At 30.2% G+C, this 18,971-nt stretch overlaps 1 pseudogene; it reads left to right on the plus strand.

The window, feature by feature from the left end:
- The first annotated feature begins 750 nt into the window (after positions 1–750).
- Positions 751–18,148, plus strand: LOC132255180 (pathogenesis-related thaumatin-like protein 3.5; annotated as a pseudogene).
- The last annotated feature ends 823 nt before the right edge of the window (positions 18,149–18,971 follow it).

An 18,971-nucleotide genomic window follows, 5' to 3' on the forward strand; every position in this document is an offset into this window, starting at 1 on the left:
GACCTCTTATGCTTTAACCACAACTCCACCCACCCATCAAAATACCCATCCCATGACCACTAGAGCCAAAAACAACATTCATAAACCCCTAACCAAGATGAATCTCACTGTTGTCCTTTCTCAACCATTAGACATTGAGCCTCATATTGTTAACCAAGCCCTAACAGATCCCAAATGGAGACAAGCTATGAATGATGAATTTGATGCTCTTGTTCGGAATGGAACTTGGGAGCTTGTTCCATCTATTTCTATGCAGAATTGTTGGATGTAAGTGAGTTTTTCGTATTAAACGACTTCCTGATGGCTCTATTGACAGGTACAAAGCCAGATTAGTTGCCAAAGGTTTTCATTAGCGACCTAGTGTGGATTATCATGACACCTTTAGTCCGATTGTCAAGCCGACAACAATATGACTTGTTCTAAGCTTGGCAATCAGTAAGGGTCATTCGTCTTGCGGTGCGCGATACGTAGGTAAAGGACCTTCGTTAGGCCATACACCGCGCACATTAGGGGGGGGGGGGGGGTTCCGCATTTCCAGGATATGTGGCCTCCTGGTTATGTTTGGAGTTTTTCCCTTGGCCTCTCGGTCGCTGGTCACGAGGAGGCCCTGATAATGAAACTTGGATTCTCAACACATCGTTTTCTTCCGTGAGTCTCTTTGTTTCTTGGAGTAGGGCTTGTACTTGCCGCTCACTTTCTTGCTGTCGTCTTTCCATGGTTTCACGCCAGTCAAAATAACTTTCATCACCCATGGCTAATGAACGACTTCTTAAGAGTATGGACATCTTCGTAAATGAAGTTCCCACAGACAACGCCAATGTTGATGTCGCGACCCGTTGGGATTACTGTATCTCTCTGATGTTGACGCTCGATCAACTAAGAGTGATGCTTCCTTCCACTCTCCTGCAAAAGATGTCCGAACAGGTTATCTAGACACACCCTCCGAAGCTCTAGTTAGATTGACAGTTCTATATAATCTCTCATCTTGGGAGTTTTTCTGAAGTAGTTGTCTTACCTCCCCTTTTATTGAGTTATGAGAAAACTTTTATAGAGTCTGGATTTTTGCCACGTTTAGGCTGGAGGGGTCCTTTGACTTTTACAGTCATGATAACGGCTCATAGGGTGGCAACCCAATCATCACTCTTTAGGCTGTTGATAGAGATTGCTAGTGGGGCAACAAGGCGGCTCATTTGTCACTTCATTCTGCAGGCAGCGCAGTGCAGAATGTGGCAGGTCACCTGAAAGGACATATGAATGTCCAATTGAGCATGCCTTTGATGGAAGGAGAATAATTGCCCGTGGAGTATGGTCAGGGACCCTACTTAGAGCGCATCATGCAGTCTTGGAAGAGCATAAGACAACTGTCCATTGACTGTTAAACCCGGATTGGATGGATTCGGATTATGAGTTCCTAACTAATGGAGCACGTCCGGATAGAGGCGAAGGGGTGCCACATGTTCATAGAAGGATTGCTTGAGAGGTTAAGGTAGGTCGCCGCGTGTTAGCTCAATGGGAAGTCCCTACAGTTGGGGCTTTTGATACAAGAAAATGATGGGGAAAAAAGTAGGAATCATGTGTATGGCATGATTGGGCAACCATAAAATAACAAGACATGAGTAAAGACTACATATCGTGAAGCCTGAAAGGAGGGGAGGGAGGGGAATGCAGTGTGTGGTTGGGAAGACGGAGCGAATTTATAAGCGAAGAGATTGAATAGTTGGTCCTCAAGTCTACATAAGCAGTTTTGCTCGGAATAGTCCCTCTCCCCCGAGTCTAGTCTTTTTACGAAATAGTCTCTCTCCATATTTTGTTTTTACCTGACCGATGTTTTGAGTCTAGTGTTTTTACGGAATAGTCCCTCTCGTCAAAGTGTTTAAGTGTGTGTTTTTTTATTGGTTGTGCTTGCATTTTTTAAGGGTATCAAAGTTTTAATAAATATATATAATATTTTTAGTTTTGAAGCGATGTGGGATAAATAATTTTTATTTCTTTTAAAAATACAGATAACACAATATCAAAGACAAAAAAAAATCTATATATCAAAAAAGAAAGCTAACTCAAAAAAAAAAAAATTATATTACAATTTAAAAACTCTTATAAACAAAAATAAAAATAAAATTCCTTACTACAATCTAATCATGTAAATCATTAAATACTAACTAATAAGTGATTTATTTTATCATTCATTTTTTTTCATTTGCTTAATATATCTTCTCTTAATTGATGTAAATTGGGATATACTTCTCTTTTATTTTTAACGTTTTAATTTTATAAATAGAAAATAAAGATAAAATTCACAAATGTATATATAAAGATGTCCAAGAAAAGATTTCACATTTCAAAAGTTTTAAAGAGATAGAAACTTGTTTTCAAATTTTATTATTAAGTTTTGAAGGTGGAAAATCATAATAAGATATTATGTTTAACTACTGCAACCACTTTAAAAACTATTTTGTTTATCATTTATCAATATTTATTACAAGTTTATAAATTTACCAAAAATTCTTCATCAATTATTAATTTTTTCTTTAAATATTTTGATCATTTCACTTAAAATTATATGACAGATAATCTTTTATCATTTTTTCGACCATATGCTAATATGTGAACAATGGATGGTAAAAGTACAAAATAATAATAATAATAATGAATATATTTTGTTTTTATTATTTATTTTTTACTATTAGTAACCACTCAATACTTTTGCACGAGGTTAAGGTCATGGTGATGGTAGTTCACCAAATAGCATTTTCCTAATAGGTGAATTTATGGCTTTTTATATAATATTAGGAAACTTAGGAAGTAGGTGATTTTAGGAATTTTTATATAATGCTAGGGAACTTGGAAGTCGGAATTTAGGACAAAACATAACTCTATATATATATAATCTATATTACAATTTACAAACCCTTGTACAAAAAAAAATTCTACACCACCATGAAATGCATTTAAAAAGAAAAAAGAAAAGAAAATCCTTATTATAGTCTAATAATGAAACCATCGACCCATACTACTATTTATTAAGTGATTTATTTAAACTTTAATTATTTTTCATATTTTTTATTTGCATAGTATATTGTTCCTTAATTAGAGTGTGTTTGATGGTAATTTTAAGAAGTGTTTCTAGTATCTTTAATATATGAAAGATAAAAATTTTCAAGTGTTAGAAAAACTAGAAACACTTTCTAAAATCACTATCAAACGCACTCTTAATATAAGTTGGAATGCAATTTTTTCTTCACAACTTTAATTTTGTTTTTTTCATTTTAGAATAAAAAATAAAGATGTTTAATTAATATAAGTTGTGAAATACTTTCTTTTCGTATTTTCTAAGAATTTTAATTTTTTATTTAATTTTAAAATAAAAAATAAATATATGAGTGATGATAAAATTTACAAAATAATAAAATACAATGTTCTACAATCAAAACAACATTAAAAACAACTTCTCCCATCAAGATATCAATAATCTAACCATGGTGGATGAAGTCATTAACACTAGCCCATTTGATTCTTTGAGGAATGGTGGGAAATGAGATTTATTTTAAGCCCCACTACAATTTTGTAATGCTTAAGAAAAGTAAAAACACATCTCACCATGAGATAAAATATTAAATGGAAAAATATTTTGTTCCCATTGATGTGGGATAAATTATTTTAAATCGAGTAAAAAGAAAATATACTCATATTTTAAACTTATAATAATTTCCAACCACTAAAAATTTATTTTTTATATAAGTAAAAATATGCTAAGGACAATACTAGACTTGTCTAATAATATTTTGAAAAACATCTCTCAAATAGTTTTTTTATAGCAGATTTTAAAAATGCTTTTCAATTATTTTTAGGAATAAAATTATTTGACAGCTCAGAATATGAAAATAATTTTCTCATCTTATCTTTTATTTATTTACATGTATTACAAAAGTTTTAAAAAATATTTTTCATATTTTTAATTGTTGTTCATAACATTTTACAAAAAATTACTAAAAACCTCAAATTTATTCTAAAAAATAACTTGCTTTCAAAACATTTTTTTAGAAAACTATTTTTTGTAAAATGTTTATCAAATTTGTTTTGGACTTAAAATCTATTTTCTATTTTAGAGAATAAAAAAACCCTATAATGGTTTTCATATATATATCACATGTATCATAAATTTATTCTTTTCATATTTTTTATATTACTTATTTTATAAAATAAAAAATTTTAGTTAAAAAAATTAATTTAAAATTTTAAAACTAAAAAAATTGTATAAAATTTATTATAAAATAATATTATTATATGTATTATTCAATATAAAAAAATATTTTTATATATTATATAACATAATATAACATATCTCAAAGAATACTATGTTCATTAAATATGATATTTTATTAAAAATAATATCATAAAATATGCATATTTTATCCTATCAACCAAATATAATATTTGAGTTTGACAACATATAATCTGTGGACAATGAGATTATGAGTATGATGGCATTGTGGAAGGTTAAACATTTTTAATATTGCTTATTTTTAAATTCTCTTAAGAGGTTATGTTTCTTAAGATTTTTGTCTTTCGAAAGCTTGTACATGTCTCATAATCCCTTTTGGCTGATGTCATGCAGAAGAATCAACTCTGCCACCAACAGGACAAAAAATTCAAATTATTGACTATAATTCATAATGCATAGGGAGATTACAGATTCTATAGATTCAACAATTGATAAGCATACGTGTTTAGATTATTGTCCCTAGCCAACAATCCCACTTTTAGATTTACTTTTGGTGTGCTTAGTTTGTAACTCACCTTTTTGTTTTACTTATTTTCAAAAATTTTAAGGTTTAAATAGAATTTAAAAAAAAAAAATCTTTTGTGCCATAACTTGATTATGTTTTTATTCTCATTTTTAATCATTTTTTCAATGAGGATGTAAATTAAGTAATGAAAAATTGAGTCTTTTTTTTTACAGAATTGTAGGAAGTGGATTGAGTAGGAAAATTCATTTGGGCCAGTTTGTGTTTCACTTCTTGGGAGATACAGCTAAGTGGGCCTATAATAAAAAAAAATAGGCATGTAAACGGACCATGCTAGCCCAAACCATCTTAACTTGCCCTAGTGGGCCTTTGGAATTGCTCCAACGCCTACTCACTTTCCTTGGGTCATAAGTTGTGCAATTTTTATTTTTTTTTTAAAATGTTTGTGTTAGTATAATGTTTGTCTCTTACAAAAATTGAAAATGGGTGAAATATAATTAAATAATAAAAAGAAAAATAAGTGAAACCCAATAGATGAAACTTAGTAAGTGATAAATTTTGGAAACGATACATTTACTTGATAATTATTTGAAAAAATAAAATAAAATTGACTTATGTTATCATAATAACAAATAATATATTCATTTGAAGTTTGAACCCAACAATCATATTGTAAGTGAGTGTCCTATTAATTTAGTCTATCATATGATGTTCTCATCTTCATTAAAAGTATACTATTTGCATTTGCAGAGAAGTAAAAAGTATATTCCAACTAAAATATTTATGCAAGTTAATTTTATAACATACACATTGTTATGCAGGGAAGAAACCAAGCCTTCATCATTTCCATGTTTGGGGATGTAAGGCTGAGGTTAGGCCATATAATCCACAGTCAAAGAAACTTGATCCTAAAACCATCAGTGGTTTCTTTGATGGTTATTGCATTGGATCAAGGGGTTCCAGATTTTATTGTCCATCTCATACCACCAGGATCATTGAGTTAGACAGGGTTGTATATTTTGAAGATGTGAGCTCTGTTGATGAAAGATCTAGTGGTATTTGAAGTTTGATAAGATTATCACCCAAAATGGCTTTAAAGATAATACAGTTGACAGATGCATATATTTGAGGGTCAGTGGGAGTAGTTACATATTTCTTGTTTTATATGTTGATGATATACTACTCGCATCAAATGATCCTGACTTGTTGATTGAGACAAAGCACATGTTGTTAACCCATTTTGACATGAAGGATCTTGGTGAGGCTTCTTATGTCTTGGGCATAAAGATTCTTCGTGATAGGGCTAATGGAGTGCTTAAATTGTCTCAAAGAGCCTATATTGAAAAGATATTGAAGAGGTTCAATATGCACAATTGTAAATCTAATAAAGCGCCAATTGTGAAGGGTGATAAATTTTCAAAGGCTCAGTGTCCTCAAAATGATGATGAGAGAGAGGAAATGAAGACCATTCCTTATTCATCTGTGGTGGGCAGCCTTATGTATGCTCAAGTATGTACACGCCCTGATATTGCTTTTGTTGTGGGCATGTTGGGAAGGTACTTGAGCAATCCTGGGAGTCAACATTGGAAAGCAGCTAAGAAGGTCCTTAGGTATTTGCAAGGAACTAAGGACTTAATGTTGAAATATTAGCGCACCAACTTACTTGATGTAGTTGGGTTTTGTGATGCTGATTTTGCTGGCTGCATAGATGATAAGAAATCCACTACGGGCTATATTTTTATGATGGCAGGAGGAGCTGTATCTTGGAAAAGTGTCAAGCAGACACTTACAGCATCCTCAACTATGGAGGCAAAGTATGTGGCATGTTATGAGGCTTGTTGTCATGCTATGTGGATACGGAATTTTATTTCAGCTTTGGGAGTTGTTGACTCCATTTCTAGACCGCTGAAATTATTTTGTGATAATTCTGCAGCTGTTGCTTTCTCCAAGAACACTAGGAGTATTTCTCGCTCCAAACATATTGATGTAAAGTTTTATTTTATTAAGGAGAAAGTGGCAGAGTCTCTTATTGATATTGAACACATGTCCACAAAAAGTATGTTGGCGGATCCATTGACAAAAGGCTTACCCATAATTGCGTTTCAGGAACATGTATCTCAAATGGGGTTATTGGAAGCCTAGGTTGTATTAAGTTAGTGGGAGCCATTTTTTGGTATTGTAATACTATGTTATTGTTGAAAGTATTGCTATTATTGTACATTTCCCTATGAATCAAGCAATGAAGCATATATGATTGCTTTTGATTATTTATTTCTGATGAGATTTTATGGGACATTGATTTATGATTATGTGTATGTTGTAATGTTTGATTATGTAGTCCAAGTGGGAGATTGTTGGAATTTTTATGTGTGGACTTACATAATCAATTTAATAATGTCATAAATCAGTGTTATTTATTTTTCCATTGTGGTCCATAATGGGACTGGACACATATTGTTGCTTGATTTTTTTATGGGCTCACCCTAATTCACTTGACTAGCCCATTAAGTCAAGTGGTGGTCCAAATAATGTGTGTGATATATATATATATGAAAGAAAAGAGAGGGCTCTCCAACTGGCTGACTGGCTCCCTGCTCCTTCCTCCTTTGGCTGAAAGAGAGCACGCACTCTCGTTTTGGACTGAATCTGGGTGTAGAAGGGAAGAGCTCATTAACCCGTAATTCTCGCACCATCAAGCACTGGAGGAGCTTCCTGAATACCAGAAAAGAGCAAGAAATGGTCTTTCACGGAATTAACCAAGGTGAACGTTTCCGTTTTTGCCGTTCAATGCATGCTTAAATGTCAACATGTGATCCTATGCTGTTTAAATTTTCTTCATGTAATTCTGAGAGCAATTTTTTTTTTTTTTTTTTTTTTGTGTAAAGAGAGAAAGTGTCAGGAAAATCAGATAGAAAATACGGAGCGAAATGCAATAAATTTTTGGTTTGATAAAGAGAAGCTTTCTTGAACAAGATCTATCAAAGAAAAACTGATCTGGAAGACCAAAAATTGCAACAAGTGGTATCAGAGCGGTTCAAGAAATGGGATCTGCGAAGTTCGATACTGAAAAGTTCTGTGGTGAAGCATTCTTCAATCAGGATGATCTTAGCTTTGGTTTCTGATAGAAACATGGAATTGGAGCAGCTAGATGTCAAAACAGCATTCCTACATGATGAACTGGGAGAGACAGTTTATATGCAACAACCTGAGGGGTTTGTGAAGGACAAAAACAAGGTATGCTTATTAAGAAAGTCTTTATATCCTAGACAGTGGTACAACTACAAGCGTTTTGATGAGTATATGCTGCATATTGGTTTCACTAGGAGTAAGTTCGATGGTTGTGTTTATATCAAATTTGAGAATGATCAGATTTGGGATGAAAGATGCTAAACCAGTTTCTACACCCATGGTGCATCATTTTAAGCTAACATCATCTCAGTCTCCAAGTACTGATGAAGAGGAGAAGTTTATGGCGATTTGGCCTATGTTGTGAGTTTGGTTAGTAGAGGTTCATGGGAAACCCGGGGAAGACCCATTGGGAGGCTTTGAAATGGATACTAAGGTATCTAAAGGGAACACAGACAAAGCTGGAAGTAGAGGTGACAATGCTAAATACAAGAAAGTAAGGTAAGGCATACCTCGCCATGCTCTGCCTTGCTTCAGTTCTGCTTCTCTTGCCTGCCTGCCTTCGATTCTGCGAGAGATGAGATGAGTTGATATTGATTCTGCAATATTGAATCTGACTTGATGACTATTCGCATATTGAATCCAACAATCCTGCTCCCTCTGCTCGTACCAACCTCTGCACTTTACAACTTTACATTGTGTGAATGGACTCCAACATCTGCTCGTACCAACCTCTGCACTTTCCATTGTGTGAATGGACTCCAACCTCTGCTCGTACCAACCTCTGCTCGTATATTTCGAGTATTCGCATATTGAATCCAACCTCACATATATGACGCACTTTACATTGTGTGAATGGACTCCAACTTTACAAATTGATTCCAATATTACATATTACATTGTCTTTGCTCACATTTTCGGAATCAATATTACATTGTGTGAATGGAACCCCCGTTCCGTTACCTGTTTTGGAAATCTTCATATCACTTTTCATTCTCCAATCCTTACACTTCCTTGAATAAAATCAAAGTTTTATTAAATATATATAATATTTTTAGTTTTGAAGTGATGTGGGATAAATAGTTTTTATTTCTTTTGAATCACCGAGACAACAGAATATCATAGAAAAAAAAAACCAAATATATATATATATATAGAAAAAGGTCACTCAAAAAAAAAGAAATCCATAAAATTTAAAAACTCTTATTCAAATAAATCTCTACACTACCATGAAATATATTTATATAAAAAAAAAATGAAAATCTCTACCACACTCTAACAATGTAAACCATTAACACATAATACTAATTTATACATTATTTATTTTTATCATTAATCATTAATCATTTTTTTATTCTTCATTTGCTCATTATATCTCCTCTTAATTGATGTAAGTTGAGATATACTTCTCTTTCATTTTTAGCATCTTTAATTGTGTCATTTAATTTTACTTCTTGAAAATAAAGATACATTCATAATAAAATTTACAAAAAAAATAAATAAATACAAATATATCCAAGAAAAGATTTCATAGTTTAAAATGTTTTTGATAAATATAAATTTGTTATTGAATTTTATTATTAAGTTTTAAAGTTGGAAACAATAACAAGATATGATTTTTTTTTAATTCTATTATTTAACAAAAAAAAAAACTCTCAAAATATATATTTTTTAAATAAAAAAATATTTAAAATTATGTGTGAGAGTATTGTTATCTATTTATTTCTTTTTTTTCATTCTCGTTTTGATTGTTACCAAACATTGGTATGAAAATAAACAATCATTCTAATCTAAGTAATCTTACATTTGTAAGTGTATTGAAACACAAATTAAAATCATTAAATTCATTCATATTCACATATAAATAAGAATCGGAATAAAATGTTCAATTTTATGCCTCATTTTCATATATCAAATATGCCTTTATAATATTGTATTATTGAACATTTTCTTTTTATTCACAAGACAATTGAAGTACAAAATAAAAACAAAATGTTAGAATATGCTAAAAGTAGTGGTTGATAAACTAAAAATTAAATATTAAATTTTAGTGTTTAATGATAAATAAATAAAGTCTAAAAACTATTTATTTTTCAAATTTTTTCTTTTATTTAACCACCATCATTTTTAATTGGACTAGGTTCCACGTGCTAAAAGCATATATTGATAGATGAAATTATTAACATTGAGCTCACTTGTTCCTACTTCCTAGAAGGATGAAGGGGATTAAGACTTAGATGATGTTTGTTTTTTTTAGTTTTTTGTTGAAAACAATTTGCTTTTAGAATTTATGTTGTTTGTTTTTATAATTTTTTTTATAACTTGCTATAAATTTTTTGCTGAATAAAAAATACTAAAATATTTTGAATCTTTCTAAATAAAAAAAGTAATATGTTGATTTTTCTTTACTTTTTAATATTCAATAAAAATAAAATATTAAAAAAATAAACAATCTAATGTTTAATAATATTAAAAATTAAAGTTCTATTTAAATTACCTAACGCTCTACAATTCTGTAATGCTTAAGAGATGAAAAAACTCATATTTTAATGAGATAAAATATAAGTCGATAAATATTTCATTCCCCGATTGATATAAGATAAATTCTTTTAAATGATGTAAACTACATGAGAATTTTATATATGAAAAAAAAAATTAAGAAGAAAAATATAACAGCCATTTAACATTATAGTTCTCAAATCGTTTTTATATAATAGTTTTTTTTTTAATTTCTCATTTATTTTCATAAACAAAATTATTTGAGAACTCAAATATGAAAATAAAAATTTCAACTTATGCATTTACTCATATATATATATATATATATCTATAATACAATTTTTTTTTATAGAGAATTCGTCATATTTTTAATTATGGTATATAATATTTCATAAAAATAATTAAAAACACCTCAAATTTATTTTTTATTTAAAAATTTAAAACATATTTTCAAAATACTATTTTCTATAAAAAAAATTATTAAATTTGTTTTTGACTTTAAAAACTACTATCTATTTTAAAGAATAAATAAAACTCAAAAATAATTTTCAAAATAGGCCATAATATACTATTTCAATATAAAACTTAATAATACAATTAATTATTGGAACGTAAAATCATATTTGGGACTAAACCCAAAAGGAAAATAATCCAATTAATAAGCTTTAAAATGAAATGAATGGATTTCAATTAATGAAAAAGTTGGTATAAAAAAGAATTGAGGCGAAAGAAATTCTTTCCCTATGAAGGGACAAAAAAAGAAATATATTTTTTTTCTTATTTTAATCACACGGTAAATCATGCCGTTTGTTGTTTGTTTTTCTTTAATTAATTCAGTTTTTTTTTATTTAGTAAAAAATGTATAATAAGTTATGTACAAATAGAAAAATAAATCATGTAAAATTTGAAAACAAATTATTTTTGACAAAAAGTAAAAAAAGAAACCCATCATTTATTTAAAATTATAAAAATAGTAAATTAATTTAACAAAAATAAAGGGGATATAAGTATTGTGAACTTCTTACTCTTCTTAAAAATGAAAATTTTACTTATATTATTTAAAAATTTAAAGAATGTATTAATTACATTTTTTTCTTTAAATTCCTTTATTATTCAACCATCAATTATAAAATTAAAATAAAAGTAATTGAGAAGAAAATTCCAGAATTCACTCAAGAAGAAGAATGATTCATCTTAGCAAAATTCTTTTTATTTATTTTTTTTTTCTCTCTCTCCTTTCATTTCATGCAAATCACGTTAAATTGAGAAGAAAAAAAAATCATGCATATTTGATATATTTTTTTCCTGAGAACATTCTAACTAAAAAATAATAAAAATCCATGGAATTAAATAAGATAAGGGTAACGGTGGAAAAGATGAAATTGTGGCTCAATGTAATGAAATTAAAATCCCATGAAATTCCACCAAATTTTTTTTAAGGAATTGAAAACTTAAATTTCTTCCTCCTAAGCCCTTTCAAATCTTTTCTCTTTGATGATTTCACATCAATTCTTTGCTTTTCTGTCCAGATTTCTCAATTCCAAATACAGCAAAACGGAAATTAAAATTATCCCTACATCGAACCATAAACATTTTATACTCATTATTTTATTAAGTGTGACAAACTATTTAGAAGAGATAACATATAAATATACCATCCAAGAAATTTAGTATATTGATATTAAAATTAAGTCTAATCTGTCCTTATTCTAATTAGCTGAAATATATGTGAAATATAGTACTTATCTAACATGATAAAAAAATACTAATAGTAATTAAAAATGTTTATCAAATGGTTTAAACTAAAATAATTAACCACTTTTGAGATTATGGTATAAATTATGAAAATTGAAAATGTACATAGGGCACCACTTAATTGGTAATAATTTTTAAAAGTACATTTTCCTACTCTAGGTAGGTGTAAACCAATATGAAGTTATGATGTACATGTTAAATATATATTTTCTATTTCTATATATTTAGGATTTCTTGAGTTTTGTTTAAAGTTATGATTTGTTGAAAATTTATTGTTATAACTTTAAAGTAATTTGTTATTGTTATAAAGAATTGTAGTGGTACCTATTGAACTCCAAATGTGGACAATTGAATATGTATGTTGAAATATAGGTCATAAAATTAGGGTATAAACAAATTAAATCAAAGTATAAAAATATAAATAAATGAGATTATGATGCAAATAATGGAATTTGAAAATGTATATGAGACATCAGTTAATTGGTGATGATTTTTAAAAGTATATTTCTATATTATAGGTGGGTCCAAATCAATACGAAGTTATGGTGTACAAGTTAAATATATATTTTTTATTTCTACATATTTAGGATTTCTTGAGTTTTATTTACAATTATGATTAATTAAAATTTTTTTGTTATAACTTGAAGACTATTTTTTTCTATTTAAGAAAGGTTAACAACAAAAAGTAAATAAAGTAAAACATGATTTTTTTTTTTCTTTTTTTATTCTCTTCTCACTAACCAATACCAATAAAAAAACCCCCTTAAAATATGATTTTTTTTAAAAATTATATGTTTTTATGAATTTCTTTTGACTTATTTTAAAAATATATATATGTTAAGCAAGTAGATTCCAAATCAAGTAACAATCGATGCAAAAAAAATATTAATTTTCAAAAATAATTTGAAACTAAAAAATGGTTCAATTAATATTAGAAAGTCATGGAACTCAAAATCTATCAAATTAACACTAGAAAGTCACAAACCTAAGCTCATTTTGAATGACTTTCCTATTTTTTTCTACATACAATCATAATTTTATTAATTTTTTCACTAGATAAATAAACTTCAAATTAAGCAAAAATTAATGCATTGAATTTGCTACCAAGTCTAGTAATTTTAATAAATAATTTTAAAACTTAAATAACGATTTAATAAATATCATAAATTTCTAAATAAAAATTGATTTGACTTTATTATTTTTCTTTTGCATAGAACAATATTTTCTTTTCAATTTTTTCACCCAAAGAAAATTAACATATTGCTAATATTTTGTTGAAAAATCAACAATGGGTAATTTGGAATTTTGATTTAGATAATCTTATTTTTTAAATTATTTATAAAAATATGACATTTTAAAATCTTTTTTTATTTAAAAAAATGATATATATCATCTTTGATATTTTATTCTTTTCTTATTTTAGGTAAAAACATCTTTTCAAAATGAGATTTTAATATGAACATAATTTATAAGTTTACACTGAAGTTTGTCTTTTTAAAATAGCAATTTTAACATTAAGCAAAAGGAAATTTTAGTATTTTTTAAATTTAATGATTTTTATTGTGTTCTATTTTTTAATATATATATATATATATATATATATATATATAGTTTTGAAAAAAAAACCAATATAATTTAATTTAACCAATAAATCATAGGTTAAAATAAAACAAATAAATAAGTTAACACAAGCCCAAGCCAAGAAGGGATGTCTTCCCATGTGCATGGACATGGGCAGCCCGATTAAATGATTTTTGGTTTAACTTTTTCTTGAAACTTGAGAAATTTGAGAAAAAAATGTAAGGAAAAAAATAGAAAAAGAAAAGAAAAAAGATTTAAAATTAATAAATTATTTTCTTATGTTATTTTAAGCTAATTTTACAATCTTTATAGCGATTAAATAATTTTAAAATATATAAATTTTCAACTATTTTTAATTATATTTAATTTAATTAGATATTTTTTTATAATAAAATCAAGAAAATAATTTTATTTTTTTAAAACTTTTTTCATCTTTCCTTCGTAGTTCTTTATTGTTTTTGTTATATTAGTTCCATAATAAAGTATATGATGTCCATAGGATCCATAATGTAACTTCCCAAAAGTTGCTCAACCTATACATTCCTCAATTGATTTTTGTGGTGTTAATCAGTTTTAGTCTTTTTTAGATTTTTCATTGTTTGGGAATACAGAAATTGAATTGTGATAGATAAGAGGAGTGATTGGAAATTTGAAAAGAGAATTGCAAAAATTTTAGTTCTATTTCTCCTGCAGTCAAACCCTAAAATGAGAATTAAGATTTATGAATTGTGCAATTCATGACGGATCTCTTGCATATATTTTCTAAATACTCTCCTTCTTGGGTTACGCTTAAGCATTAAACTAATCTCTCATATCATTATTATTTGACTTTTTCAAAATCCTCTTTCATTCTTTTACTTTATATTAATTAAGGTTTACGATAGAATGTCTTGTCTTAACATGGTTATTTGGCTTTGGCAACTATGCTGCAGCCTTCAATTGTTTCCACCGTTGGATTTGGGCTTTGGTAGGATTCCCATCTTTGTTGTCGGTCGCCAGCCACCATTGTTGACGTCCTGCTGTGGAAATAGATAAAGGAACGTCTTAAATAAGGGATTTTTTTATCAAAAATATAAAAAAAAAACTGTCTTTTTCATAAAATATTTATTAGAATATGATAATTTTGAAACTATTTCCAAATAAGTATGGATTTGAAAAAAGCTTGTGATTTGAGATTTGAAAGTCTCACTTAAGAATCTAATATTCAAAATAGTAAGATAGTTTGTGATTTGAAATTTGAAGGTTTGTTAATCATAACTATTATAGAATAGACAAATATTATAAAATAGGCACCTAAGAAGTTTAGGACACCACCGTCCATACATGCAGACTTCTTATCTTTGTTACTGATTTTGCTCTACTTTCCTATGGATTAAGATGTAACTTATTATTAGAATACCGTTGGAAAGCTCAGAACCTCAAACTTCAAAAGTTATTCAACTGCTGAAAGTGATCTACACAGTTCAAAACAGAGCAAGCTTTCCAGTTGAAGTATCAAAGTTATGCACCATATTCTTCCAAAGAACCCTTTTCTAAGCTTCTTTCTCTCAGGACGGTTTCCTATGCTTTTACTAACAACAACATTCAAGAAATTGGGGTTTGCATTTTTTAAAAGAGCATATTCAGCTCCGGGAAGGATTTCTTGAGTAAAAAGGAACAAAAATAGATCCTAAATGTTCCCCAGATTTTCCAACTTGAGACACTACTGAATTACACTAGCTTGAGTTACACTACTATCATTGTGCCAGGATCTATGTAATGCAGGCACTGACACCTCAGCAGGAAGCATGCAATGGGCAATAGCCAAGTTCATTAACTATCCTGATGCATTCATGATCTCTACAAAGATATGTGGTAGATGGAAAATAGGAACTGATCCCTAAAACAGAAAAGAATGTGTGAACCTTCCTAAAATACATCAATTACAGTAATAAAATTGATTTGACTTCCTAAACTTGCCACCAGAACCAGATATCTCAAACCTTCCCTACTTGCAAGCAGTTGTGAAAGAAACACTTAGACTGTACCTTACTTGACCTGTGACAAGGAGAAACACTGCAAAATTGTATAATTAGTTGATTCAATATGCCTGAAGAAACTGCAGTAGCAATCAATCTCTATGCTAGCATGAAAGACTGTGAGAAATGCAATGATCCTAATGAGTTCCGCTACAGGTGTTCTTGGTTTCCTCAAAAGAACAAGTGGATTTTGAACAAAAACTAAAGAAAAAACATCAATTTTGTCCCATTTGGCGGCAGGAGGAGAGGCTGCCCAGGGACATTGTTGGTATCCAGTTTGATGCATACTACGGTTGCTGCTGTTCAATGCTTTGATTAGAAGGCTGGTGGAGTTGGACATGGGGCTAAGTTGATATGCACTCTAGCCAGGCATGTCCTTGAGCATGGTTCACTCATTCATGTCATCCCATAGTTAACTGTAACCCTTTTGAGGGATATGTCTGGGTATTTGATTCTACAACGGATGCTATTATCATCTGTCCCAAGTGTTTCAATGCTCTCTAGCTATATCTGAACACTTGTTCCATGACTAAGAATGAATTATATATAACAAGACATAGTTTCTTATTGTATGTTATTGGCTGATCAGCCAAGGCTGACTATAGGACTCCAGAGCCTCGGCCACGAATCGTATCACCTAGTTGGAAACCGATAGTCATTCCAGAAGTCTATTGATTCACCATTTCCCACAAGGTTCCAGGGAAAAGACAATAATTTAAACCAACTTTGGAAACCTTTAATGTTCATTGTCTAGAGTTAGACAACCTTTTGTTTAAAAAAGGTCGTTATAAGGATTTATACGATACAATAAGTAAAGCTCTTTAATTTGAGGCCAAGATTACAGTTCAAGTAGAACAAACAATGCTTACTAAAGGAGTAGAACCAAAACAAATTTGAAAAGCTCTTCCAATCAAATCGATGACTCCATTACACTTAAATTGTTTGTCAACATTTATTTCCCTATTGGTCTTAAAGACAAAAGCATGCCACATGAGGTTTTGTCCTCAATGGAGTTGGGGATTCAATCTTTTGTACAAACCAAAAAGACTTCATCAAGATGGGCTTATCGTTAAATCCTAAACATTCTAAAAACATTATATCCCAGATACCTTGACTTAAAACTGCACATTCTTTGAAACAACAGGCATTAGAAGCTTACAATTCTAAATTTATAAAGGACATCTGATTTTTTGCTAAATGCATGGTTAAAAATATTGAATTCAAGCCGAGACAAACGTTAAAAATCCAACAACCAAAGGCGTGCCAGATGGCAACAGATCACCTCTCTAAACATCTATTTCTAAAGGGAAAATACTAGACTTCTTTTGCTGTTCTAAGTAACAAGACTTGGCTAGCCACTTTGGTTAGATCAGGTATACTAAATTCAGGCAGTTTTGACCCTCAAAACAGAATATAGGTAATCTGTTATTTATATCACTGTGAAAAACAGAACACATATCATAATAGAGATTCACCCCCACACCTTAATTTAGAAAACTAGCTCACCCCCCTTTAAGGGTGGTGTGTTGCTGATCCTCCCTATATAAATCTCTAGTCCTTTTTTTTATTTGAGACACCAAATTCCACAACCTACATTTAGTACTCTCCAATGTCATTGTTATCTATTCACCTTCTCTTGGTTTTCTATGTCTTTGGTACTAGCAGATACACTAATTACTTTCCATTTCCTGTGACGCTTGGTTGATCTACACATCTAAATATAAGTAGTAATGTTGTATCATGTTCTTTATTCTTCTCAAGTGTTGATGCGATGATTTTCACATTACAAAATAGATGCAGGAAAACTATATGGTCGGGGATCACACCTGGATCTGGAAAACCTCAACTAATGGATGGTGGGCTTGAATTAAGACCAGGTAAATCTGTAGATATCAATGCCACACAAGGGTGGTCAGGCCATTTTTGGGGCCACTGTAGTTGTTCATTTGACAACTCAGGAAAGGGAAGCTGTGTCACTGGTGATTGTGGTGGTGTGCTAAAATGTGCTGGGGCAGGTGGTAGGTGGCGCACCACTTGCAACACTTGCAGAGTTTACCCTTGATAGTAGATTTTTATGATGTTAGCCTAGTTGATGGATACAACGTGCCAGTGTCAATATTCCCTTCCGGTGTGTTTGGTGAGTGCAAGGCAATGACATGTGTTTCAGACTTGAATCAGAGATGCCCCAAGGACCTGTAAATTCTAAGGAATGGTACTGTTGTAGCTTGTAACAGTGCATGCATGGCATTCAACAAACCTGAGTACTGCTGCTCTAGAGCCTACAGGACACCTGAGACCTGCAAACCAACAGAGTATTCTAAAGTGTTCAAGGCTTCTTGTCCTACATCTTAAAGCTATGCATATGACAACCCAACAAGCACTTTCACATGCAACTGAGCTAATTACTTGATTAGATTTTGTTAAAATTTATTTCTAAAAAGAGAAGAACCCTTATATGTACAGAACATTTGAACATCATATAAGCACAATCCATGAAGATATGTTTATACTACAGGTAGGCAATATATTTGGACCTTATGAAAGTAGATTGGATAGAAATGAATTCCAGTACACTTGTGAACACAAAGAAAACCCAGATTCATGATTCTTCTTGTTATGGATGGATGGACTAGTTATGACTTGGGATTTACCTAGACATGCTAGGCACCTAAGGAGTGTAGGACACCGCCATCTATACATGCATGTTTATCTCTGTTGTTATTATTTTTGCTCTTCTTTCCTAATGATTAAGATGTAACTTATAGGTAGAATACTGCCAGAAAGCTTTGAACCTCAAACCTCAAAAGTTATTCAACTAGCCAAGCAACTGCTGAAAGCGATCTACATAGTTCAAAATAGAGCACACTATTCTGCCAAAGAACCTTTTGCAAAGCTTCTTTCTTTCAGGATGTTTTTATATGGTTCCAATTAAACAACATTCGAGAAATTGGAGTTTGGCCTTTTTTTTGTCATTAGTTGGATTTGGAAAGAGAGTATTCCTATCTAGCAAGTCATTGCTTGTGCATAGAGGGACGAAAATAGATCCTAATTGTTGTAGTTGTCTTTACCATTATGAAGCCAATTCAAATGATCCTAAGATATCTAGAGTATTTATAGGGTAATATTCCCTAATCAAATGAAGAGAAGGGAGATGAGAATGGTTAATTAAGATTTAAAACATGAGATGCAGTAACAATAGAGGTGAAGAGTTTGTCTCTTTTGCAAAGTTGAAATCATTCCTTAGTTC

This window comes from Vitis vinifera, chromosome 15 (genome assembly GCF_030704535.1).
Source record: "Vitis vinifera cultivar Pinot Noir 40024 chromosome 15, ASM3070453v1".
In the NCBI taxonomy this organism is placed as follows: domain Eukaryota; kingdom Viridiplantae; phylum Streptophyta; class Magnoliopsida; order Vitales; family Vitaceae; genus Vitis; species Vitis vinifera.